Raw genomic sequence first — 25,410 nt, forward strand, 5'->3', positions numbered from 1 at the left:
ACAGGAAACGTGTGAACTAAGTCAAAGCTTTGGACATATTTCAAATCGTATGCCCTTTCAAGATTACCTTACACCCCCATCCAGTTTCCATGTCACCACAATAACACAAATTAAACTCAGGTGAAACTGACTGGTAATGCATCGCATCGAGTGCTCTTCAAATTACTTTGTCTATGTAGTTTATATTTTTTGTAGATGTGAGACAGTTTGTACTTATGAAGCCTGGAAATCTAAGACATAAGTGGCTGAGATTCTGATTTGCTGTATATCCATTTTATAGTCTAATCTGAAGCTTGGAAATAACTAGACTTACACCTTTGGACATGGTGGCTAATATAAAACAAAAGGGAACACTGACTATTTGGAGACCTAGGCGGGTGTATGTTAAATTTAGTCCTAGGAAAGCAGCACTTGCTTCAGTATCATCTTGTGACTGCAGGAATTGATGCCTCAAGTTTGACAGCCCACTAAGCACAAAAAATCTAAAACAATTTATTTCAATTGGATTTGGTCACTCATATTTCAGGAATCTGAGTTAAAGAGATGAGGCTTTAACCAGCCCTTGCTCAAGAGAGGAAGAAAGGCAAGAAATATTACATACTTCTCTTAAAATATCATCAGGCTCTAAGAGCTAAATGAATCTTTGAAATGGAAGGGAATAGACTTGCAGACAAGTTACACTTGGATGAGCTATAATGCTTTCAGCATTCCTATAGAACAGTCGTATGAGATATTTTTGCTATGCTGCACTACAGACCACAAAACTACATGCCTAATGCTCAGGACCCAAACTCAAAACAAGTGAAGGCAGGGGACTTATCACTTCTGACTTTTGTAAATGGAACAGAAAGTTCGGGGTTGGTAGAGTCCTTAAATAACTGCTGATGAGTTTTATATGCACAGTAGAATTACACACTGATATTTAGAGAGCCAAGAAATTCGTATGCAAAACATGACACCAGTAAAATCTGTGGAATAGAAACATTTCTGTAGAAAAGGATGAGGCGTGTAGACATCCTAGTACAAAGCTTGGTAAATAAGAGTCAGCTAAATAGCTTGGCTGTGTATGACTTTGCTTCTAGACGCTGCAAAGCCCAATCAATCATTATATCAATCTATGGTGCAAGGCACTCATACAGTGGAAATGAGAGGCAACTCTGCCAACAGAAGTTCCTTCATGATCAGCCAACATGGCTCCTGCACATTCTTGTCAGGGGAGAGACAAAATTGTGCTGCAGTTTTTCTATTCCCTCCCTACGGATGGATCTCCTCCCACTTCATGGTGATGCTTTCTCATTTACAAAGTCCAACTAACCGTTCATCAATGCTTGTGAATACAAGAAAAACTTACGGATGTAGCAACGAGGCCCTAGAGGTTTCAGAACTGAGCACAATCTAAGAGATTGTACAGTTTAGGTCAAAGCTATATGAGAGCCAGTGTAAAGCACACCTTACCTCTCAGGTTTTTATTAAAGCATAGATCAACCTTTCTGCAGTCTAATAACAAAACATTCACACAGTCCTTATCAAATATTACACGAAACTATCATTATTCCAGTTACTGCTCACACACACTGAAAACCCTTTGAAAGCACTGCTATTTTGCCTGTGGACAGCAGAATAATTGTTTTTTTTTTTCAGTAAAGCCTATTAAGATGAGACTGACGGCTACTCTGGAATCAATTTTTCCTGCAGGTACACCAATGCACACACCTAGCATACTTTGGTTAGAATAATTTCTGAGTTACAGCATTTGTACAAAAAAAAAAAAAGCAGAAAGTTGAAAAGACAGCAACTGACTGCTTTAATCCTCCAAGTCATCACAGGACTACAGAAAGCTACTCAATCGGTAACTCTGTTAGCATAGGTCTAAGGTTGTTATAACACAGCCCAAATGATACAATCTGTTACCTAAACCCCCCTACTTTTGCAATTGCACACAAAAAGAATGTTAGAACACATATGCTAAGACATAGCATCAGATGGATAATGTGGACCTTACTGTTGTAAAAGAGGAGTAAGCAGGTCGTTTCTAAAACTTCTTTTTCTTTTAGAACATTTAGAACATTTAGAAAAGAAAGAAGAAAATCAAAATGTTTGTCACCTGCTTTTCAATATTTTATTGTGAAATGATGTGATATTACTCTGAAGTTTCTAACTCTTTCTCGTGCACTCCAGGAAGCTATGGCACAATCTCCTCAAGGCTTTTTTTTCCAAAAATAATTTATTTCCTTTATTACAAGTGCGTTAATCTTAATTCTCAGAGCTTGGATTGTGAAGGGAAAAAAAAAAAAATGGAGGGGGAAGGATGTGGAAGAAGAGAAAAAGCAACTTCAAGTTCATTGCAGTCACCAAATACCCAATTTCATGTTTTTAATCTAAGGACAGCTTGCAGTGTAATTTTTGCTTCCACACTGACTACTCACCAAAGTGATAGTAAGTGATGTTGACACAAGATAACAAGGCATGGCACAAAGCATCTAGCAAACAAAGAAATCCCCAGGAAGAATGCAATAACTAAGATGGCTTATCATCTTAATTCTGAGACACTGGAGTTATTTGTGGATGGATCTCTCTCCTTTCAACCAAGCCACTCTGACTTTCCTACTTCACTTTCATTCCTTTCTCTTTGATCTCTTTCACATACTCTGAACAAAATGCATTGCATACTAAAGGGCTCAGTCAGCAGCTGAATATGTCATAAGCTTTAGACATTAACTCGGAATAGTGCCATGAACGGAGGGCTGTTCTGCCAGTGGGATGTCAGACCAGGACACCTGTCCCCTTAGGGGTGATCACCATCCATGGCACACCACTGTCTCAGGCACAGGGCAGGAAAAGGCACCTTTGCTGACCCCAAGCACTCATAACAGATGTATGTTGTTGATTGTTACTCTACTACTGACATTAATTGCAACACCATAATGAGTTTGGTCTTTAAAATACAAATGTGAAAATAGAACAAGTCATTTGAAGAGTCCAACTCAGACCTTCAAAGGCTCTTAATCTAATTCCTAATGAAGTCTATGAGACAGGACATCTGATTTGAGGAATCAGACCCCCTATCCCCTCTCTTCAGATGAAACCTTAAGTGAGTTATCAGCTATGCACAGAACTTAAGACTCATCAAAAAGTTACTATTTAGGAAAAAAGAAATGACTAACAAATTAGGGGAAAAACAAAAACACAAGAACTAGGGTATTCTGTACTACATTCCTAAAAAAGTTCTGAAATACTGTACTTCTAATAACATCTGTTACCACAAAGCAGTAGAATAACTATTATTTACTATTGTTTACTATTATTCACGAACACAGCAACTGCCTCTGGTTATTGAATGTCTTCCCCCAGATTTAAGCAGTCCAGTCTTCAGAGTTTCTAATTATGTAATCCTCTAAAACCGAAAGATGACCAGTAATGACTTAAGACTGTAACATTTACTTCAGCTTTTGCCTAAAATTGCGTATCACTCTGAGCAAAAACACTCCATGTTACTGAAGGAGACCTGTTCAGTGCAGTAAATTAGAGATTCTTCAGAGAACCTTGCAATATTTATTCCTCTACCCTGTACGCTGTCTTCGAGAGTCTCCTTTTCAAGGATAGATCCAGGCAAGTTAAGATTAGAACAGCTTATGAAATCTGTCAGATCGCAGAACAAGGTGGGATGGAAAGTTGCTTTTTTTTTTTTCTTCCCCTGACAAAAAACAGCTTGAGGGCATTAAAGGACAGTGCTGGTGTACCTGAGGATTCCAACAAGGATATAGAGAACCCACACAGGAACTGTCTCCTGACAGTTAGTTTAGTCTAATGGAAAACACAAACCTGATCAGAACCAACCGCCCCAACCCCACAAAACCAAACCCAGATCTAGTTACATGCCAACAGTAGGAATTATCTGCCCTCACAAAAGGATTGAACACCAGCTTAAAGCCAAGATGCAAGGTTATCTCACCCTCTGCACTGTTAGCATACCAAAATATAATGGAATGATTTAGAAAGTCACCAAGGCCAATTTGTACTTTTCTCAACAAATTAGAGACATTGCACTCAAAGCAGCTTGTTAAGCATTAATTAACATTTTTTAAAAGGCATTTAACAATCTGCTCCTTATACAACTCCTTTCTAGCTGAATTGCACCCATAAAGTTATAGCAGATTTGCTCTGGAATCACAGCAAGCGTTGAGTTGCATGTTTTTATTACCTGGGAGATGGTTACTTCAATAATTACATACACAGTTTTCTTTTACTATACTCTATGCACAATCCTGCAAAGTTATCTTATACTTCTGCATTATGAAATTACTTTTAACTCTGATGCATCAGATGCCAGAGAGCTGGCATTCTTAGAATAATGACCATTCTTCACCTGCTTTGCGTTGTCCTCTTCACCTAACCATCCCACAGGCTTCCATACATCCATTTTTTGAAGCTGCTTTTATATTCCAAGAGATTTTGGGGGGTGTTTTTTAAATTGTTCTTGTTTTTGTTTTATGAAATCACAAACTGGCAGTTTCCACACCACTGTCTCTCTCTCAGTTCCACATGCCAAAGGCAGGATGAGCTTTCCAGCAATATCATCCATCAGCACAACTTGTCACAAGCTCTTCTACCGCAGCATTTCAGTTGATCCGCAGAGAGCAGCCATGAGGAGACAAGAGGGGCTTAGGGCACCTCTCCCTTTTGGTGCCATGGTCAAGTACTTCCATTACGGCTCCTTTTAGCCTCATACTTAAAACTCATTCAAGGACATGAAGTAGTTTGTTCTCTCTTAATGTGAAATCTACCTAGAGGCAAAAAGACTCCAGTGCTTCCCATAACCAACAGTTCTTAGAGCCAATCCTTCATCAACGCATAAAACACTACAGCAATATGTGTCTGAAGTGTTTGTGTACTTGAGAGCAGCACTGAACTGCATTTTCTTCTATTCCACTTTGTTCTCTATTATTAACACAAAATATTGCTGATTCTTATCCTTTCACAAAAGGTCACAAATATCAGTTGTAGATAGTCGTTTTGCCTCATGAATAATCAATGAAAAAATCTGTTCCATCCTTGTACATGTAAAGAGCATTAAGGATAAAAATATCCTTTATCCCACGTGTATTTTCAAAAAACTTTCAGGTAAACTTCCTGCTGGGTCCTGTTTTCCAATGGGAAACATACTTTATCTGTGTTTATGCACAGATGCTTGTGCTTATGGATGTCAAGGGTGCGTAGATGGAGAAGAAACTTGGAATAGATTGTTTGCTTTTAAAAGCAAAGTGACCTTTGCATTATTGAAGCCTGTTGTCATGCTTGTTCAGCCAGCATAAATTATGAATTGCCATTTCTGAGACATCAGGTCACTGCTCTTATGTGCTCCCACATTAACTTGCAAGACAATCCTTGATGATCTGAAGACATCAGGCGTGCCCTCCTCTGGGACTTTTCCTTCCCTGTCAATCTGTATGTGACAGCACAGCTGTTTCCAGAAGTTAGGTAGAAAATAAATAGTACCTGTGCTTCTGCCCACATGTCCATCTGCCTAGACATGTATAAAATACACTGCATTTCTTACATTTGTAACCAGAGCAGTCTCGCAGAGAGAGTATCAGCATCACCTTTTTTTACTGGAATCAAAAAGCCCAAGTATGACAACAATACATCTGTGTAAGTAAGATATTCTAGATATTTTCTATGAAATCAAAGCGATACTCCTAAGCAAAGAAACCATTTCTGCTCTTAAGCAGCATTTGTAAAAGGCTTACAGAATTATTGCATATTCAGGATCACGACATAGCTACCTTTAGTCTGTTCATCTAGTTAAGTCTTACAGAGCCCTCCTCAGCACAGGAATACCAAGTATGGCAGGGAGGGCAATAAGTGTTGAATACAAACACGTAGCTGATTTTGTAAGCAATTTCAGTCTATGTCAAATTAGTTTCACGGGGCTGTTGGAGACAAAAGAACTTTTTTCAAGTACATTTATTAAAAACTAATGGAATATGAGGAAAAGTCAGGGCTGTTTCCTTTTGGTAAACTGCTTGTCCTCTATCTCAAAGATAACTTCCACTTTTTCAATCTTTTGACTTGCCAGTTTAGACATGATTGGTCTAATATTAATTTATCATAATTAGCAACATTAATCTTATTAGAGAGAGTCTGTTGAATTACAAGCAACAGGAAGAGTCACTGAACTATTCATCTTATTATTAAGAAGAAAGATTAAAATAGTTACAGCAGAAGTCTCAGAGCCAGAATTTCACTGTTCCAATCTCAGTTCTGTGACAACTCATTACAGAAACTCCCATGGGTTACTTTCTTTTTTTTCCTTTTTTATAAAGTGTTCAAGGAAAGAGGATATAGAAGTATGCACCTATGAACCAAGCTTTTTTGCATAACTCTGAGGCTCAAAGTTTGTTGAACTTTAACATCTATAAATTAGGAACCATCAAGGAAGAAATGCTAAGTCTCACTACCCATTTGGTTAGGGCAGCATGAGTCACATGCATATTCAATCTCAAAGTGGGCAATATCTTATTATTGCTAACTTCATTCTTACAGAATGCATGAATTCTAACCCCACTTTTTGTTTCTAGGAAAGAGGTAGAATTAAGAGTGCTCCCTGTACTTCACAATTTCATTCATTTTATTCCTGATGAAGACAAAATTTACAGAAAAACAGAAGTCAGAAAAGCTGGGCCCTGAAAAGATAAAGAGACATACAAAAATCTTACAAATCTGTTCGACAAAAACAACTGGGCAACATTCTCCCAAAGTAAAAATTTTACTGTAGAAATATATTTTTTTTAATTCACGTGTGCATTATAACTGTTGTGAATTAGTTAATGTTTGTTATCAGAGTTTCAATGCTTATGATTAAGATTATCACTATTTGATTTCTCAGCTGAAAGTGAAGGTAAGCTTCATGGGAGAAGGAAGTGCAAAAAAAAAAAGTCAGATGATTTGACAGTAGTCAATGAAAAACTGAAGGAGATAACCACAACACTCACAAAAAAAAAGTGGGAGCAACCTGCCTTTTCCCTCTGGTGAAAAAAACAGGTGGAAGATAGTCTTTGTGCACAAGAAGTGAATAGAAAGCTGTCATTCTCAGGAGTTTCCCCATGTGTCCAGTTCTATAGAATCAGCTGGAGATTCCCTTTCCCATACACTGTTCTTATTTCAGTTAGGACAGAGTTGATTTTCCTCATAGCATCTGGTATGATACCATGTTTTAGCATAGAAAACACACCAATGCTTTAGCTGTAGCTGAGCAGTGCTGCAAAAAAGCCAAGCATGTCTCAGCTTTTCAGCTTCTTCTCCTGCCCTATCAACAAGGGGCTGAGAAAGCACAAGATACTGTGGAGGAAACAGAACCAGGAGAGCTGACTTGAAGTCTTATTCCTTACTGTATGACATCATGTGAAAAGGTATAATGCTGTGGGGAGTTAGCAGCAGGGGCAGCTACTGCGCAGGGACTGGCTGGGCATCAGTCAGAAGGTGGTGAGCAACTGCTTTGCGCATCACTTCTTTGGTAAACATATATACATACACGCACAATAACTACTATTATTTCTCCTTCTTTCCTGTCTTAGGAAATAGAACTTATAGATTGGATTAAAAACTATTTATTTCCCTCTCTCCTCCCCACACACACCACCCTGTTTCTCTTTCTTATCTGACTGGGCGCAGGGAAAGCAAGTGAAAGGCTGCTTGCCAGGTTAAGCTACAACATATATCTGTATATTTGAGACAGGGCATTAAGGCAGGAAAACAGAACTATCTGCCTGCTCCCTGATCTACCTGTATGCATCCTTGCTAATCACATCAGGCTAATTAATTTCTTGCTCGCTCAGTTGCAAGCATGGAATTTTTAGAACACTATTGTTTGAAGCATTGCTTTACATTCTTCCACCCGTATGAAATTTTCACCAATTACATGTCTGAGAAGTGGCATTATGCACAAAAATAGCCAGAGACAAGCATGTTTCTACTGATAAAAACAAGCAAAGAAAACAGGGATATTGCTATGGTACACATCGTTATGAACAAGTCCTAAAAGAGGGGCTTAGAAAAGCAGGACAGTCAAAAACTTGATTAGTGTCCTTACTCCCCGTTCCTAGGTCATGTCTTCTTTCATGTACACATTGAGCACATACTCAAGAATATCCCTATCACAGCTTAACTTTTAAGTACATGCTTGAAGACTAGAGGACCTTCAATTGGCATTTGAAGGTAATGAAGATGCCATTCTAATGCGTTTAAGATAAAATATTATCATAACAGATGGCTACTGCCCTAAGCTAGCATCTTCCAAACACTTCGCTTTGATCTTCCAGAAAATCCTTATCTAGATCCTCCAAGACGTTGTTTTATTATTTTTTTAAAGCAAAGGTTAAATACAGATTAAGTACCTTTTGTCTAAGAGCCTCTACTGAGCTCAAGATAAAGGCCATTCAACAGATTCTAACAACTTAAGTAAGCAACAATTAGTACTCACTTAAATCAATACTCACTTAAACACTTCCTGCAGTTTTAGCCATTAATTGCTTCACAAAAGAAAAATATCATTTTAACTGCCTGCAGTCTGGTAGAAAAGCCTGTACTATTTTGCAATTCTCTTTCTTTCTGGGACTCACACTTTTTCCGTGTCCAAACAGGCTTAAAAAAAAAAAAAAGTTGTTATGATAAAATAACCTACTTAGGGAGGTACAAAATTCATCTTCTGACCATAAGAATGTATAGGATAGCTAACAAGTAGAGCAAGTATCCTGAAAACATAACTAGAAACAGTTTTCATTTGAAAAGGTTTTTTCCCTTGTCTAGCAAAATATCTCAGCTAATTTGCTTCTTATGTTTGAAGAAGTATGCAGTTTTCATAACCAGAATAATTTCAGAATGTTTAGGCGTATTTTTATACAGAGACAGTAACTAAACTCTGTTTGTAACATGAATCTCAAAGCACTGAAAAAGGGACTAATGAACATCTATCATCAGCCAGAACATATTTTGTATCCAAGTTATCAATATCCACATGTGATTGAGAAATAAATTACTTGTCATATTCCTACAACTCTCAGAAGAGCAAAGAGTTATTACACAATGCTGGACTTTATTCACACCATATGAAAAGCATTCAAACATCTGCTCTGCTTAAAATGAAAGAATTCGTTTTTCATTTAGAAATTTCACGTGCCACCTACGGCAAACCATCACCTGTACAAACCTCTTCTATTACTTCATTTCTGCAGAAATCTCACATGGATGCTTTAATTTCCTCTTTGCAGAGTAGTGAAATACTCTCCTCTATGTCTTTCCATACTCCAGCTTGCTGCCCACACACTAGAGACCAGCAGGAAAAATGACTACATCATCTCCACTTTGCAACAATTTCTCCATTGCCCTCTCAGACTTGGGCATTAGTTTCCTCTGAAGTTGTAAAGCCTGAAGCATCTTGTATGCAAGGACACCAGGTTCCATACTTAATCCCTGATCTACTCACTGTGACTCCTTCTCAGTAAATCTGAGCTGAGTGTTCAACAGGCATTACTTGCAATGATCTTTCTATATTAATAATAGATCATTTAATAGACTATATCACATCACACGTGTTCCATGTGTAAGCTGTAGCACAGGTAAAATTCGGCAGGAATGAACAAAACAAGCTTCAAGCACTCCTAATTAATAGCTCAGAAGGCTTACTTGTGGCTAACATTCTAACAACAAAAGCTCTGCATATCTACAAAATACTCTTGAATTAGTAGGCACCAAGAAATTTGCACACACAAACACCTTTTGTGTTGAGAGATCACCAAGGCTGACCCAAGTGAAATGACCTAAGAACTTCTTCCAGATCAACCAGACTTCATTTGCTTATGCCAATTCTATGTGCTCATACCCACTCCTGTCCTTCCCTCCATTACCACAAATACAGTCAAACTGAGGAAATTTTTGTATGGCCAAATGCATTGGGACAAAAGAAAATTTTTTGTCGTTGAACGAAGTAGAATTCAAATTTGGGTTGAAACCTCATTTTCTTATCACACTCCCTAAGATTCTAAGTAATCATTCACACTTAATCTTCCAATCTTTAAAATGCAGATAACTCCAAAGATCTCTGCACCTTGGGAAGCTTTAAAAATATTTGCACAGAATACAAATTATATAGAATGTTTTAAGGCATTTCAATGAATATAAAAATTCTTTCTAAATGTAAACATATAGTGTAGTGTATCTTTTACATATCAGTGACAAGCTGATAAATAAGGCAATATAAGAACAAGATCTAACACAAAGCACAAATATTTTTGCTTTAAAACTAGAAACGGGTATTTCACAGGTGCTCTGCCCATTCACTTTCAAGGCTACATCACAATTCTTTGATAAATAGACATATAGACATAGATTTCATATACAAGAAGCTTCTGTTTAAAGCAATTGCAAGTGAGAAAGACAGACACGCGGCACGCTTAAAGAACACTAGTTTTAGTCAAACTGAAGATTGCTAAGCAAACGTATTGCTTGTGTTAAGTTTAGCTGTGCAGATATTGAGACTAGACTCTTATAAGTAAAATGTAGTTGCAACAAGGGCAGTGGAAGACATCCATCAGCACAGTTCAGCAATTCTTTGAGAAAACAGACAGAAAACATGCCACGTACACAGATCTCTTAGGGCAGGTGCATCTTTCCTTTGAAAGATTATACACACTCGATTCCCCAGCGCATGTGGGTCTAGGCACGAAGTGACCTCAAGGCTAAGAGTAAAGAGGAAGATACAGTTTCACATTTTATTTCTTGGGTTTTGAGAAACCTTAGCCATATCTCAGGAGCAAGTCCTTTGCATTTGAAATCTGGAGCATTAATGAGCGAAGAGCCATATTGACAGGGATCTAAAGAAGCAGCACCTACATTGTGCAGAAATACGTTTGCTAGAGAAGCTGGCTTCCTTCTTTAGCTCATGCTCCAAACCAGCAGAGCTATCCTGTCACTCCAGACATCTCCCAGTCAGCATCACCTGTGCAAGGATCAGGATATCTAGAAGGGCTACTTCACACTGTTTTACAGTCTCCTAAAACTTCCAGCCTAAATAACCTGGGTAAACAAACACACTTTCCCTCTTCCAAGAGCTTCCAAATCGTTCCAGCTGGAAAGGCAGACTTGCAAAACTGTAAAGCAGCTTAGATCCCTGCCCCAACCCACTGCCCTGACACCAGAACAGAAAAATCTCTATTAGAAAGTCTTATAATCAATTTCTCCACCTTTAACCTGATCACCATAATTACTTATAAAATTAAAATAGCTCAACTTCCTACAACGTTAAGTTCATTGCCTTAAAAAAAAAAAACTTCAGCAATATCTTAAACAGTGTTCTATATAGTTAAGTATTAACATTAATATTTGACCTCAAAGCACTTTGTTAATATTGTATTAATAGATTATCATATCTGAGGTACTTGTTTGCCCTCAGATTTCTTTTTTTTTTTAGACGTCAATATTCACTCTGCTGCTCCATCAACATGGCAACCCAAAATATTTTAGCATCCATTTTTAATTTTAAAAGTTAACAGGAAAAAAAAAAATTGCCAGGTCAGTTCTCATTCATTTGTTCATTTACAGATCCTTAATTCGTGAGCTTGAGGTAGAATTTGTTCAAGCAAGGATTTACATCTTTTAATAAGTGATTAAATAAAAAAGAAAAAGAAAAGAAATCCACACAGACCTAAGGTTAATTTTAATCTTAAAAGTCAAGCTTCATAGAGCCAACTAGTTAAAAACAGACCTTGGGGTTGAATTCTACAGTCATTTAAATTCCCTAACTCCTCCCTAAAATAAGTTTCCACCCTTAATCATTTAAGTGCTGCCATCAGTTCTAATCAGGAAGCCAACAATAAAATTGTCATAAACAGTTTAATGGGACTGTCTTTAGGATACTCAGGACAAGCCCTGTATCTAAAGAAATTCATTCTCCTCCATCATCTATTACTGGCAGCCTTCGTCCTTTGTTTTGTGGAAGCATTCACTTAACACCAACTAAAAGCCCCAGTGAACCTGACTGAATGATCTGCAAAACAGATAATGGTTAATAGGGCTTTGAGTATTTGGCAGATAACTATAGGATATTTGTATTGATTCAGTAGAAGCCAAACTAGTGCTTTCTCTTTTCGTTTCTCAATCAAGTTGTTCTACCTCTTGGTTGCCTAAGAAGACTGATCAAAACACAAAAATGTTTCATGTTCAAAGACATCATAGATTTGTTTCTGAAAGTACGCACATACACGCAAATAAAGTTCATTTCCCTCAGAGCTTCTCAAAACCCATTAAAAACAGTTGTCAAAATGCTAGCATCAAAACCATGCTCTACTGCCAGCACTGTGAGATTCTCCAGCCCAACATAACTGTCCAGCCCATGCAACTTCCATTCATGGCAAGAGATTGCCAACTGGACTCTGCAACAATAATCAGTTACTTTAGTTTGCTTCATATTTGTCCTATGGATATAACTGAAGAAAAATACTCCCTGACAGTTAGCTTTCTTACATAAAGAACTACAGGGATGAAGAAGCAGATCCCAGCAGCAACTGTCTAAAAAACACTAGCACACCTGTAAGGTATTTCTTCCAATAACCTTTACTGTGTTAGAACAAAAGTGCAACAACCAGAGTTAGAACAGATTTGCCATTGATACTAACAGGAATGGTGAAAGAAATCTGTTTGGAAATAGGAATAATAGGTTTAAAAATAGGCTTAAAAATCAACAGTGCAACACACTGTAGAGCTTCCTATCTAAATCACCATTGGACCAACTATCACTTCAAAAGCCACAGCATATTGTTAAAATGTGAGTATATACAACATGCTGCTCCTTGAGATAACTTGTCAGGAAGAAACACCTCCAGTGGTTTTCAGGATAGTCCACGAGGGACAACCACCATAACACGTTAATACAGACTGTGTCTGTGAAGCACAAGAAGCACAGTGCCCCATGTTTGATCAGGAGAAGCCAAGCAACTCTTTGAGATCAACATTCCAGTTAGTTTTGCATTGACAGTCAAGTCACATTTCCTTCAGATCAGGTAACAATGCTTCATTTTGAGTACCTCAAAGCCTGTAACCCACAATCAAGCTTGATTTTGGACACCGCAAAATAAGTTGACCAGATCAAACAAAAGCCATAGTCACATCCCAACCTCATACAAACATACTGAAGTACATAAACGCTGAATATGCTAAAGCAATTAAAGTCACTAAAAATGTTCCCTTAAAAATCCTGCCGAGATTTGGCTTTCGTTCTATCCTTAAGACCTCACAACTGACAACATTTATAAGTCACAGCAGATCAGGATTTTTCAGTTGTATTTGCTCTCTGAGATAGCAGCTCCCCAGTTTCAGTTTGATACCTTCCCTAGTGTGAATCAAGAACTTGAGAACTCCTTCCCTAGCGTTAACCCTCATCAGAGCAAGCATTACAACAAACACAATGCACAACATGATCATTTCCCACCCTCCCTCCTGCATGTAGTGCTAGACAATTCTGTTCCATAATAGTACTCACCTCTCACCCATCACCTTGCCACGTAGTCTGTAAACTGGAAGTCATGGTTCCTTAATATTACTTCTTTCTGGAACAGACATAATACCTGAGTGAATAAGCATACTCTGAAACTTTATAAGCTCCTTCATTGACATACATAGCCACAGATCATCAGCCCACCTTACTATCATTTCACCTAAACAATTCCAAAGCAGAGACTACCAATCTACCCTTTGGATTACTTAAATTGCACAGGTGCACTGGGTCAGTCGACGTAGTCCTCACTTCAGATAGGGATGGGAGAGGATAATTAGCCCACAGCTGACCAGCAGAGTTCATCACTGCTGCTGAAGAGCACACAGGCGTCATTCATTTAGTTTAATTATGCTAGGAGTCTCACAGCTGATAGAAAACATTTAAAGAAACATGAGAATAAGAGGCAAAGAGATTGTTAAACACTATCCAAATTTCTGAGGTTAGTTTCACGCTGGCTTTTCAAATAGCAAAAGTCAAAGTCTTAAAGCAGAAAACTGCTAATTCCAGTCTTCTGTGTCACTGGTCATCCTCACAACTCCATAAAGTTCTGGTCAAAAACTTAGAAAAACTCAGTGCCTAGCCTGAAGATTGTCCCAACAGACACCCTCCTAGACTGCCTATTTTGTCATTACTTCTTAAAGCTCACAAGTTTCAGAACATATTAGGTCTCTGTGGAGTGACAGACAAGCTCTGTCAGGCCATTGACACTTCGATGTTGCTTGCAAACACCCCAGGTTCTGGCTGTCAGTGGTTATTTTTTAGAGCTGACAGTCATCCCAAAGTTGTTTGGATGAGATACTCTGTTTGGACAATCTTCTAAGCAACCTTTCACCTGTACATTCACAACATTTACTCTCTAAGAAGGAAAACAGTGGCATCTGTTCCTCACAGAAAGAAAGTGTGGATTGTTTGATGCTGTACACGCTCTCTTTTTTTTTCTTCTCTGACTGCTAAAATAATTTGTTTTAAAAGTTGATTTAAAGTTAACGTGAACAAAAACAATTCTTGAAGTAGAGAGGACAACACCACTTTGGAAATTCCACCTTTTCTCTATTCTTTCTTTCATTGCTTTAAAATCCATTGACTTCGGAAGGATCAAATCAGTAAACATTACTAATGAAAACATATTTCTAATGGAAACATTTCAACTATTCTTTTAGCCTATGCTAGCAAATGCAATTAAAACTGAGAAAAAAAAAAAAAAAAAGAGAAGTAGTTAAGGAAAGTATGGCTCCTCCACTCATGCATGTACTTTATATTTTAAAATGCTTGTACTAAGTTCTTCAAGCTCCAACTTTAAAATATGTGAGTTTGGGGTTATGTGTGTAAGGATTACAGTCAGGACTACAGTCAGTGAGGATTAACACAACTTCAGCTGATGTGGAGATGATATGCAAGAACCCATAATGCACAATTACCCAGAGCCCTGGCTTTCTCAGAGTTCTTTATTACAGGTTACTAGTAGCAGAACAAATATACACTTCCATGTATCACAAAATTACCACTGTGAAAGCAACTACATATCACAAGTGTAAAGCAAGTATGTGTTACAAGTTACTACAGGATTCCAACTAGTGCAGCAAGTACATGTTCATGAACTTTTACATATATGCATGCCTATACATATATATTTTATGTAAGGTGTTACTGGTAATGGCACGTTCCAAAGCACTCCAAGGAGCAGGGCTCATCAATAGTAGAACTCTCACGTCATAGACATTTCACGTTAAGAAGTCCAGCTGGTCATCCCCAGCAAATATCAGGTCTGTTTGTGGGCTCTCCTGCAGAGAAGCTCGTTTTCGGTAGACAGTAAGTTACTTTTTACTATTGTTTGGGGTGCACTTACATGAACGGGCACAGGTGTTCAGCCCCCAGACCTCCTGTTGCTGACCTTCATTTTCCTCGGAGGTCATCACTTCATCACCACGGTTTCTTTGTTCTGTGCCTATCGAGTTTCTTTGTCTTATCAGCTACACCTCAACAAGGAGGTTTTACTGAGTTTATCTGGGATGTCCTGTGGCTCCCAGATAATTAGACATCCTTCTTTCAGTATGTTTACTGGGTCATCTTTGTGGCAGCCAGGACAGTTAAGGACCATCAGTGAACCATTGTAAGTTACTAAGCTCTTGACTTGTCAATGCAACAGTTAAGAGACTTCCTTTATTCCTGGACAGCTGATAAACCAGTGTGATAAGACAGCTGATTGTATTCTCTTTGTCTAATCTGGGAAAATCAATCTTTGTTTAGTAAAAAATGATCAAGGGAGAGAAAACGGCCCTCTTTTCCAAATAATCTGTTTTGAGATAAGAAACAACCTCCTTTTGGATTTTTTTTCCCTCCCATGTAAAACCTGCTGAGGATGTTTTAATGTTTTTTCCTTCTAGCTGTCCTACTTACTCCTTTCTGGATGGAAGCTACCTATTCACCAGCGCTCAGTTTGGATTAATTCAAAGCTAATATGTTCAAAAAAAGGTAAATTAACAGTAAATTTTTGTTTGTGAAGAAGCTACAGACAGCAAATAATAAATATATGGGAAGAAAGTTTTCCTACAGACAGCCAAAGCAATGTTAGTGTCAATAAACAGTAACATATTTCCATTTGAAACATCTAGTATTATTACACCGGGAAGTTATACATGAAAATTAGCATTCCCGTTTTCTAGAAAACTGAGAGGTAATTTGTAAAATTCAGATCATCTGAATCCAGTGTCCTTTGTCACACAGTTGCTGTTGGAATTATGATAAAAATAATAACAAAGTCTGGATTTCTACTAAACGCATTAATACTTTCCTTAATTGAATGGGCCACATGAAAGGATAATGACTCAAAAAAAAAAAAAAAGTGTATAAAGGAATCACAAAAGAGCATAAAAGTATAGTGTTCTATTGGAAGAAATTGATTAAAACAAAACACCGTGTAACACAACAAAACGTAATAAAATAAAAAGAAAAGCCAAGGCAAAGTTATATCACTCCTCACAGTGAAAAAGAGTTTCTCTAGAAGAAAATGGGAAGCTGGCTCCTTTGGCTATGTATTAGCCTGGTTAAATGGTCATTCATTTTTTTATTGATTAGTTGTCGTGTTTTATCCTTATGTTTTTCGAATGATTTTCTTGAAATTCTTTCTAATGTAGCTTGTTGTAAAGCACAAGTAACATAGCTTTAATTTTCCAGTAGTTTTATAGAAGCCTATGTCAGATCACCCAAGAGGATTTGGGATTTTTCTTTTTAAATGAGCCCTTATTCTTCAACAGCAAAAAAGAAAATTACTATCCCATATTTTGCAGAAAAATTAGACTCTTCTGCTTTGATCAAGAACTCCTTCCTGTACTAGCATATACTGACTTGAATGTTCCTATGCAAATCCTTGAGCTGGCATGCAAACTCTGGTGTGTAAATAATCCCCACTTGAATCATTTACCATCTATACATATAAGCCTAGGCACAAATTGCTTATTGAATATTGCCTAAAAAGATACTCAGGAGTGAAGAAATAAAATTCATCAGAATTTTATTTGGAAGAATCTAACCAGCCAGAAGAAAAAAAAAAAAAAAAAGACTTTTCTGCTGTGTTTAAGAGAAACAGTTTGCTTTCCAATGACAACATGTCTGATTCTGATTGAGACAAAATACGATAACATAGATATAAAAATCATCCCCAATCTTTCAAATGCCCTGTCAAATTTAAATTTAGGGGGAGGTAGGGGGGAGAGGGGAAATGGAAATCTCCAAAAACTGTTAGTGTAAGTAACACTATCTGAGCAATGCCTTGTTTGTAAGTAATAAATATGCAAACCTCAGGAAAGTACATAAAAGTACGTACAGTTTTTGTCTTAATTGCTATCGAACACCTAAGCAAAAAAAACTGCATGATTTGGTATTTCTCTGTGCTTCGGATTTCCCTTACAAATGTAGCACTAGCTAACATTTTCATGTAAAGTAGGATCAAGCACATCCTCACTTACAGACAGGTGCACCCATCAAGGCAGTATTAAGGCAGAACAAGAAGGCAATATACGAGCATGAGTCCTATTGGCTCATTTCATGCTGCATGAGCAAGTCTGAGAACATCTGCAAGGTGAGTGGGTCTGCAATTGTAAAAATCAAGAATAATAATGCAACTGGAAACAACAGCAGTCAACATTTTTATAAACCCATATTCTTCTGGCAGCAGGATATTGAGAAAAACATTTTTTTTTTCCCCATGGTGGTATGTTTAATATGTCCAGTCTCTCATAGGAGCTCCACAAGCCTGAGCCTTCATTGCCTTCTTCAGTGCAGAGTATCCTGTACCACTGCCAAATGCTGTCACTAAGGAGATGACAGGGAAATCACAGACTTGGAGACTGCTTGCAGTGCCCCGGGGCAAAGCACAATGTGAGGCAGGAGACATCCAGCCCCTGAATCTCTTGTTAAGTACAACTGCAACGTTTAAAATGAAGCTATGCTATCAAGGCCAGAGCCTTGAAACCTAAGCAAATGCTTTTCCCTTCTCTGCGGTCAGAGCACTCTGGTTCTCACCCCCTTAATGTGTGATGCTCCCCCAGCAAACAGCATGGATCAAAGTGTCCTTAGTTTCCACAAAGTCTGTGCTAACAAGCAATAGCGGAACCAAGGATGACAGCATAAATACTCAGTTTCTGAGTCACATGCTGTTTCTTTCTGAGTTTTGACCTTCAAGCTCCCCATTAAAACTGTTGCTTTTGGCAGAAGCAACAGTTCTTGACCACAGAAAAAGAAGGAGAAGGGAGAGGAAGCAGCAGTGATGAAATGGAAAAAAACAGGCATCTGCCAGAGTTTAGACTGCTGGAATAATAACATTTCTTAGTTATTTTTCCCACCAGAAATATGGGATAGAAGGGCTGTGATAGCTTCTGAAATCATCAGCTGCAGGAATGGTGGGATTTGTGATAACAAAATCTAAAAACAAAACAAAACAAAATATTTTGTCCAGCACTCTCTAAACTTTGCATAAAATGGAGACACGTTATCATTCCTTTGGGGACACTTGGGAGGATGAAGTGATAACAAGAAACAAGTCTACTAGACAGCTTTTTGCTTCACATCTTCCCCTCCCCTCCTCATCCTGCTGCACCCCTCGGTTCCTGGCGCAGCCACATGAACATCTCCAAGCAGAGCAGAGCCAGCCCAGATCCCACACACATGCTCACCCTGTTCACAAGGGTTGCCCCAGCAGAAAAGCCTTCCTGTGTAAAGCAGATACATTGCCCTGGGTAATGCCTTATGTTCAAATTCATCATTTCCTGACTGCATCTGATTCAAGAGCCATAAGCATAAGCTTGCAAAGATTGTGGGTTTTTTCTCCATCACAGCCTAAATTCCAAAGGGAGGCATTATTCTTATTGTCATTTGATTCTGTACCTCTCCGAGGAGAAAGTTGGAAAAAAGAAAAGTACAAAAGCATAATTTTAAAAGTTTGTTCATTTTCCATAGCAGTTGTTAGCCTGATTTTCTAACTTCCTTTGACTGCTGTTGCCTTGGTCTTACAACCACTTCTCCACTGTGCCCTGCAGTGCACACCCACTGCTTGGGATGAGCTGTGTGTGTGTGTGCACATGCAGCTACTCCCTTTGCACCATCAGGGCAAGACACCATGGCAGAAATGTGTTCTCTCATTTTCAAAGAGCATGGGGCTGAGACACAGCTTTAGCAGAAGAAAAAAAGTGTCTAGCTAAGGAGGAGCTTCAGACAGAACAGCTTTGGAAAGGAACAGGTCACGCATTTCTTTGAATCTGATACTGCCTGAAGTTAACAGCTCACATAAGAAGAATAAACTGGTGGTTCTGTAATTGAATTTTTATGGAAATAAACAGGTGGCAGATTTACTATGGCTGCGGGGATAGCAGGGGGTGAAATGCTGCAGCCACATTAACCTGTTTAATTTAATAGCCTCTCTACTCCAAGAGAGAGGGAAAAAAAAGATACTGCACAGTTAGTACAGTCAGCTGGATGCCAAATGTAAATAACTACAATTACCCTACTATGCCCATGTGCTAGATGAGAAAGAGAGTTCATGCCAACTCTCACTTAGTTGTCGTATTTCTTAATTAAGCTCCAGGAAGTTTAAAAAACAGCAACAACAAAAGTTTTGATTCAAAAACAAGACATGGAGGAGGAGTGTGCATATGGAAGCAAATATAGGGTTCACCTGGGTCTGCTCTGCAGCGTCTGCTGCTGGAACTCCAAACCACAACCTCCAGGTGTGACCATACTCTCAGAGGGAAGTCAGGACTGAGTCGGCAGCTTTGTCTCATGTTGTTGCCTACTGGGCTATTGAAAACTGGTCAGTATTTAATAGCAGCCTTTAACCCTCACAGGGAACCTGCAGCAAACAGGCACAGAGATCCAAAAACCATTATGTGTTTATAATCAAGGCAATTGTATGGGGAGGGCTGGAAGTACTGGATTTAGCTTCTTTCGCCTTAACTGCTGATGCAAAACAAAATAGGCTGAGGCATTAGTAGTATTGTATTTGCATCCTGGCATGTTAGAGATAAATGAAAGAAATGCTGCTATAATATTCAAAAAGGGCTCCAGGGCAGCCCAGTAAAATTACACATTAAGGGAATGGGGAAGCTGCACCGTTAAGCAGTTGCCAGCCAAAATTGGGTTCCAGGGATCTGCCCCTTGTGCATATGGATGATAATATAGTCTCAAAGTAAATGATCAGTCTTTAATGATGAAATATAACAACAACACATTTCCTGGTGCACTGCTCTCAGTAAATTCCTACACCTGTGGATAAATAGCCATTAAAATACTTTATATGTGGCATTGCTTCCAATTCAAGCAAACAGTATCTGTCTCATTGAATGTACTTCTCCAGAAAATTGCTCTATTCAAGAAAAGGTGTCAAATTCTCTGTTAGTGTATGCTGACACGGACTTTAATAAAGCTACATTAATTCATACGCATTGAAGATGTGGTCCAAGTGATCATGTAATTGAAGACAGCAACGCAATTGCATATTGTTAGTATGGCTGAGATAATGCCTTAATTTGCCTTTTGAGCAATGTATCTGGGTTTTTAACACACTCTCACTGTTAGTGCTTATGTCATTTCCCAGATACTTAAGAGTATATTAGGAAACAAGAAGATCCTGTAATTTGAAATACTTGAGTATGCCACAACTGGAAAACACACAGTGACCCATATCTCATTCACTAGCCTCGGTGCAAGACATAATCTGAGCACACAAGCAGCCCTCCTTTCTCCATCACGAATCTTCAGTGCATTACTGTCTCTTCTCATCTGGCCACAAACAAAAGCCCTGCCTGCCCCTCTGAGCACTGAGCAGCTGCTGCTCAACTCACAGGAAGCTTCAACCCCTCTCCTTTTCATACTGTTGTGTTATACCTGAGGTCAGGATGCCTCAACTTTTAAATTGTGCATTGTGCTAATTTGGAATAGTTGCGCTTATATATAAAGCAAATACAGAACAAGGGCCAGGTTTCCCTTCCCAATGACATATCTAACCAAGCAATGCATTTAAAAACCAGCATTAGACTGAGAAGGAACACACATCACAGGATGTAACTGCTAAAATAAAACTCATTCTTGGACACTAGTGAGCCTCCTCTTCTCTAGGAGACATCACCATCTACCTTAAATATTGCTATACACAAAGTATCTGTAAACTGATGGTGCGGGAGGAACTGCTCTGAACTCACATTTCTCTCGATAGCCTTCAGTTTCACTCCCTAGCAGTTGCTTCCTCCCGCTTTACCCAGTCAGACTGGCAGAGCAAAGCGGAGCAGCCAAACCCGCTCCCTCAGAGGGGCGCGGCGCCATTTTGCAGCTGTCCCTCCCTGCAGCGCCCGCCGTCGTGCCGCTGCTGCCACCGTGTGGAGAGGAGCGTGAACGGACCGCTGGCTGAGGGGGAGCGGGCGCGGATCAGCAAAAAGAAAATGCATCTAACGAGCCTCGCATTGCGCCGAAACCGCACAAGAAACGGGCCGTGGCTTAGCCGTGCCCTTGTGCTTGGGCATTGGTAAGAAGCCGAATGGTAAAAACTGACAGGAAGTGTTCTCTCCCTCAGGAAAAAGCAAGTCAGGGCTCCGTGGAAGTCAGCGCTCTGCCATCTGCTGATAGCAAAGCAGGGTCCGTGTTCTGGGTGTGTGGGAAACTGCCCTCAGCCTACGAACTGAGAACCCAGTATTTCTTAGTGCTGCAGCTATCCCTAACATCTTGAAACACTGCCACTGCAAATGCAAACAACATTAACTCTTCTTATTGGCATCCATACCGAATTCAAATAAAATACAGAGTTCCTTTATTTCCCCTGAAGTCCTCTTAAACTTCAGACAGCTGCTACTCCAGAAGAAATATCTTTAGGCTCCCCAGTCCCACACAACGTCAGGATGTAGCACTCAGGGAGAAGACATTTTATGGACAAAACATGCAGAATATTGCACTGATGGGGACCTTCATCCTCTGAAGCCTGTCTCTAAACTGGCCACTATACACCATAAACGCAGGAAAATTATGTTGCTTCTCACAGTGGTGTAGTATAATGCAAGTGCTGAAACAAGAAAATATGATGCAGGTATATGTGTGTCTTGGGAGTCTGAAGATATCATAAACTGCTCGTGCTTTTCTCTTTTTTACCATCAGAACCCTATAATGCCTCCTATGTTTTATCACCGTTTTTTCTCAGTTGATTTTTTATGTGTAATGGATACAAATAACTCTTACAAACAGTGGTGTAGTATTCATTTATGTAGTACAGTAACCTCGGATTTTATTCTTTCCTCATTAGGTATGTTTATTTAATCCAGGTTTCTTCATGGCATGCCCTCTTGAGAAGCGAAGAATCAGTCGAACGGACAAAAAAATTTGAAGTAAACCAAAAAGCTGTTAAAATGAATTTGGAAGGATTTCCCCCTGGCTGGATGATAAATATTCTAAGGACTCCAGTTCTACATATTTACAGCAATATTACAACTGTTCTGGTATGCATTGAAAAATGGGAGTGTAAAATGCATTGTAAAAATAAAGGCCAAGTATTTTTAATATATATCTGCTGATCAGATTCACCATATCTTTTAATCTTTTTACATATTTTGATTATTGTCACTCAAACATTTCATGTTAATTTCCCATAGTAGTATTTTCAGGCCAGAATTATGAATGCAACTTACATTTACATCTTTTGATACTGATACTTACATTGGTTTTTGGCTTCTTGGCATTTTGTTTTCTTCCACAATCTCTGTCTTATAGCACTGTGCTTCAAAACATGCCACAGTCTCACTCATAGAAATACATCATCCTGATTACATTTTTATGTGTGCATGAACTCCGTAGAATGTTCTTCATTCTTCCATTTCAAGAGTGGTAAAAAACTTGTGTTTTTATTACAGACTACGATGTAAAAATTTCCTTCAACTCTAATCTGACTGACTGTAATACCTCTGAATTTTACTGCTCCCAGCTCCAAGGGGGATCTGACCCTACTGAATTTCTATTCAAACTTGAGTTTAAACTGTGTTCACATCACCTCTATTCAAGCTCCTAATTTTCAGATTTTGTAGTCCACGTTGTAAATCAAATGAAACTCAGCTCACATTGAACCTAACATGGTAGTGCCCAATCATGTGAAGTGTTTGGGAAGCTCTGATATTGTAAAACAAGCATAGCCTAGCTTACACCAGTAAGCTGTAAGGTGACTCACATAGCAGGCCAGAATAAGTCCCATGGTTTCAGAGCCATTTCACAGTCAAAATCCGAACTATCACAATTGAAGAACAACTGTGATTTGCATGTTTCTGCTGGTTTGCAAATACGCAGCACTGCTTTTTAATTGAACAAAGCCAGGTGTATGAATACAGACATATAAACTCAAGGGGCCCAGAATCTCTCCTTATGAAAATCAGTTTACATCAGTGAAATTGGTTAATTTACACTATTTAACCATCTGGCCCTCTGGCATTTTCTATCAAGTACAGCTAGAATAATAGCTGAGTAGTTGAGCATAAACTGACAGACAGCAAATGCATGCACAACAGTTGTAACCACTGTAATTGGAAAGTAAGAAAGAGATCTGCGGAGAGACGGCTCTCCAGCACTGTCAGTGCCTTGACTGTAGATTTAGATGCTGAAAATACCCAGCTTCGGTCTGCCCGTCGGTACTGCACTGATCTAGTCTCAGCTGAACCCCCACAGACCTACTTAATGTTTGTGCCATGGCCAATCCCCTGCAGAGCTCACAGGCAGGCACTTCCATCTCACCTAGAGGTATACTGAATTTCCCCTGTTGAAGTGGCTTGACTTGCAAAAATGGATTCAAAATTAAATCAACAGGCAACTTCAGTCCTATGCTCCAGGAGAAATAATCTCTTTTTTACATTGTTCAGAAAGACTGAGGGAAACTGAAATCCCCTCAAGCCCTCAGAGCTATGCTGGTGGCATCTCCAGTATTCATTATATTTTGTTGTTTGCTTGCTAGTTTGGAGTGGGGAGATGGTAACCAGCCTCAGCCTGTATCTCCTAGCCAGCTTTCACAGCTGCAAACCCTAAATATGCACAGGGCCTTTCCCTCCCACATTTTTAAATGAGGCCTCTAAATTCTTCTGTTCCTCTCTCCTTACCAGGCTAAACAGCTCCCACCTCAAGTTTTTTACAGATCCCAGCCTTAGTCCCACAAGGTGTGCAGGTCAGTGTGGGTATCACAAATGCTGTGTCAACACATTACCCATCAAGAACCAGCTGGTGTTTGCCTGGAGGTTTGTTGACAGCCATGCTCCTTCTGGTACTCAAACCACCCACTGGCTCACTGAGTGATGCCAACTGCCTCTCTCTCTGCTTCATATCTGGGCTATGAGGTTTGCTACCGCAGTGAAAAACCCACTTGGTAATCTAGTCTGAGTTTTCTGTGCCTTGAATAGGCTTGTTTGACTGTAGCTGTAAGAAAACTGAAATTTTGTCTTTTGGGATTTTGAACCCAGATCTATAAACTTTCTTCATGCTCCTCTCGCTCTATAAAATCCGTTCCACCTGTCTACTGAAGCTGTTTGTCACTTATTCCACAACGACACCAAAATAATGCAGTCGTTGCCCAAATGCCAATTGCTGCCATGTTCTCAGTGGGAGAAAAAGGATCTTTGATCTGAGCTAGTTATTCATCCTGCCCCACACCTAGTACTACTGTTAAAAAACATAGCACACTGGAGGGAGATTGTGCTATATTTCATGAACATTCATTGCTGGCGCTAAGGGATGTACCCATCTGTTATTTGCTCTCAGCTTTGCTTACTGATAAAACAGGAAAGACAGCTTGCTGATGGGCTCTTTGAAGCAAAAAGCTTCTCTCTTTCTTACAATTAATGCCTCTAAATTATTTTTTCATTAGAGAGCATGCAGCCTACCTCAAACCAAAATGACTTCTACTAAATTAAAATTAAATATTCTGTGCATTTTTCTACATCATGTGACTGACTGACAAAACTTTACAGCAATGTGACTGTCTTTGAAACATGTTGAATTAAATGATTTCCTAGTACTGTGTTATTTGGATTTCAAACTGTTACATTCAGAAAGACTAGTGCAGTGGAAAGGCAATACAGGAATAGAATGACAAAAGTACAAACAGGAAAGGAATGCTCATCTGTCTCCAAAGATCTAGGCTCACAGGGAAAAACTCCACAAGTGAGAAATCTCCAACCAGAGATCTTTCCCTAGTGGCAGTCAGCTGTTAAATGGGGTCTAAGAGAGGTGCAGCCAGGCTCCACCTCTTCTGGCCACACAGCTGAATTACCTTCACCTGTGCTCCCAGGGCTGACCCAGTCCTTTCCCTAGGTGATCAATCAGTGGTTCAAGCCATGACTCAACAGTTCCTATACACA

General features: G+C 39.1%; 2 long non-coding RNA genes across 2 annotated transcripts in view; one reads left to right on the plus strand and one right to left on the minus strand.

The window, feature by feature from the left end:
* LOC109367150 overlaps nucleotides 1-13,779 on the minus strand; it is a 62,030-nt gene extending 48,251 nt beyond the window's left edge. Inside the window, exons 1-2 of the long non-coding RNA XR_002113929.1 lie at nucleotides 13,691-13,779; nucleotides 13,532-13,598 (exon numbers count right to left, since the gene is read on the minus strand). This is a non-coding gene — a long non-coding RNA (uncharacterized LOC109367150). The remainder of the gene's footprint in view (nucleotides 1-13,531; nucleotides 13,599-13,690) is intronic.
* A 1,487-nt stretch (nucleotides 13,780-15,266) lies between these two features.
* LOC109367149 lies at nucleotides 15,267-22,564 on the plus strand. Its single transcript, XR_002113928.1, has 3 exons — nucleotides 15,267-15,355; nucleotides 15,931-16,018; nucleotides 22,326-22,564. It is a non-coding gene; the product is annotated as an uncharacterized LOC109367149 (long non-coding RNA).
* Nucleotides 22,565-25,410: the final 2,846 nt, after the last annotated feature.

The sequence above is a fragment of the Meleagris gallopavo genome, chromosome 4 (genome assembly GCF_000146605.3).
Source record: "Meleagris gallopavo isolate NT-WF06-2002-E0010 breed Aviagen turkey brand Nicholas breeding stock chromosome 4, Turkey_5.1, whole genome shotgun sequence".
NCBI classification, from domain to species: domain Eukaryota; kingdom Metazoa; phylum Chordata; class Aves; order Galliformes; family Phasianidae; genus Meleagris; species Meleagris gallopavo.